This window comes from Suricata suricatta, chromosome 10 (genome assembly GCF_006229205.1).
Source record: "Suricata suricatta isolate VVHF042 chromosome 10, meerkat_22Aug2017_6uvM2_HiC, whole genome shotgun sequence".
Lineage (NCBI taxonomy): Eukaryota > Metazoa > Chordata > Mammalia > Carnivora > Herpestidae > Suricata > Suricata suricatta.
In genome coordinates, this window is record NC_043709.1 from 67,707,699 (window position 1) to 67,710,020 (window position 2,322).

The 2,322-nt window shown below is 47.0% G+C and overlaps 1 protein-coding gene and 1 long non-coding RNA gene across 4 annotated transcripts in view; one reads left to right on the forward strand and one right to left on the reverse strand.

Annotated features, from left to right (window-relative positions):
• The window catches only part of ANO6 (anoctamin 6), a 193,078-nt gene that overhangs the window by 38,632 nt on the left and 152,124 nt on the right, over positions 1-2,322 (reverse strand). The gene's annotated exons all lie outside the window — the stretch shown is intronic.
• LOC115304181 lies at positions 1,260-2,225 on the forward strand. Its single transcript, XR_003914333.1, has 2 exons — positions 1,260-1,529; positions 1,960-2,225. It is a non-coding gene; the product is annotated as an uncharacterized LOC115304181 (long non-coding RNA).

Here is a 2,322-nt window from a genome sequence, read left to right on the forward strand (position 1 = left end):
GTTGATAATTTACTCAACTTGTGGAAACAGACTACAGCCACAGAAAAGGTAGTAACAACGCGATGGTCAGAAGGCACGTGAGAGTGTCTAACACTAGCGCACCTGCTACCGCACCTTGTTGCCAACTAAAACGCAAATAGCTACCGTGATTCAAGAACCGTTTATGGTCCATCCATCCTGCAGCCTGTTCTTCCCTGCATCCCTTTCCTTCTCTTCCTTCCTAAGGGCCTGGCTGGGGGGACACTTTAGTAGTCTCCAAATCTCTATTTACCATGACCCAAGCCACCCCAGATTAAACTAATAATATTCTTAAATATGGAAAAATGATACTTTTCTCAACCCCCATAAGCCAAGTATCAGTAAAATAATTTTTAGAAATCTTTACTATCTTTCAAGACCTGAAACTTAAAATATTAAATAAAAACAACACTAAATGTTAATTGAAAGTATAGTTTCAGGGTAAATCCCCTAAACTCTTTTTTTTTTAATGTATTTAATGTTTTTATATTCTTTGAGAGAGAGAGAGAAAGAGAGAGCGAGCGAGCGAGCAGGGGAGGGGCAGACTGAGAGGGAGACAGACTCCAAAGCAGGCTCCAGGCTCAGAGCTGTCAGCACAGAGTCTGACACAGGACTCGAACTCATGAGCCACAAGATCATGACCTGAGCTGAAGTCAGACACAACTGACTGAGCCACCCAGGCGCCCTTCTTTCAACCAGACTGGTACCCCTAAGCCCTTCCTATATAGAAATTCTGGATTTACCACTGTTCCACACACAAGTATTTTTATGTACAGAGAATAAAGAGAAACAAGACACAGGCTGTGCTTCAAGGAGCTCCTAGGTGTGCAGGAATTATGGTGAAATGATAGTTATCAGAGACTGGTGAGGGTCAGGATAAAAGTGAGCACAGGTGGCTCTGGGCGCATGACCAATGGGCAGCCAAGGCTCTCCCAAGAGGAGGGGCTGCTGCAGCTGCTCTGAGATGACAGACTTGGATTTGATCAGGTGAAGGTTGGACATTAAATCCATCTCCCCTGGTAGCTGTACATGCAAAGGCAAGGAAGCCAGATACTCAGATACTTTCCAGAAACTACAAATATCTGGAAGGGAGCACACAGTATAATGAGGAAGGTCAGGGCAGCCAGTGCAGAGATCACCAAGGTACATCACAAAGGACTCTATGCTTTGAAAAAAGTTCAGGTTGTAACTTAAAGAGGGGACACTGCAGGCGGTCTGGAGACTAGAGGCAGGGAGACCTGACAGTGCGGGTAGGGAGGTGAGAGAAGACAGCACATCTGGCAGGAAAGATGGCTAGAAAGACAGAGGTGCATAAAGGGAAGTAGTCCAGGATGCCAGCCATTTGTGGCTCGGGCAATGTCCTAATTCTAGCCACCCCCCACAATAAGAAGAGCTGGAAGAGGAGTGAGCCCAAGAGGCCAACAGGTTTGGTTCTAACCAGGTGCCTCTGGGCCACAGAAGAGACGTCCAGTAGATATGTAAAAGTCTAGAACTCAGGGAAAAGATCTAGGGTAAGCCAGAAACTTTTTTTTTTAAGTTTATTTATTTTGAGAGAAAGAGTGAGCAAGTGAGCACGAGCAGGGGGGTGGGGGGCAGAGAGAAAGAGACACTTCTAGGCAGACTCTACACTGTCAGCGGAGAGCCTGAAGGGGCTTGATCTCAGGAACTGTGAGATCATGACCTGAGCTGAAATCAAGAGTTGGATGCTTAACTGACTCAGCATTCCTGGGTGCCCCCGAGCCAGATCTTTTTATAGAAACAGGCCAGACATGGATGAGATCATTGAATGAGGTGTAGATGGGGGCTCTCATCCTGGTTGCACATGAGGAGCACCTGGGAGCTTTACAAAAACAACAGTGAGCCCAGGCCCCATCCCTGACGTTCTGATTACACTGGACTGGAATGGCGGCATGAGCACTGTGTTTTGTTCTTGTCTCAAAGGCCTAACATCTGTCAGAGTTGAGAATCGCCAAGAGTGGAGAGCAGAGGGAGGCGGGCCTGACACCCTGCAGACCTCAAGCGGGCAGCCAGACACAGAGGAGGAGATCCCAGGAAGTGGCTGTGGGTGGCGTGAACTCAGCACTCCCCAGCGGTGGAGACAACGAAATCGGGAAAACACTCACTTCCCAGAGTGTTTGTTTTAACTTTACTCATTTTCCAATAACAATGAAAGTAGAAATAACGCAGATGTTCGAAGCAAGTTCAAATCCTGGTTCTGACAGTTATTAGATGTGTGACTCCTGGTCAAGATGTTCCAACTTTCTGAGCCTTACCCCCCTTCCTTTCTGTAAAATGGGGCCAAGA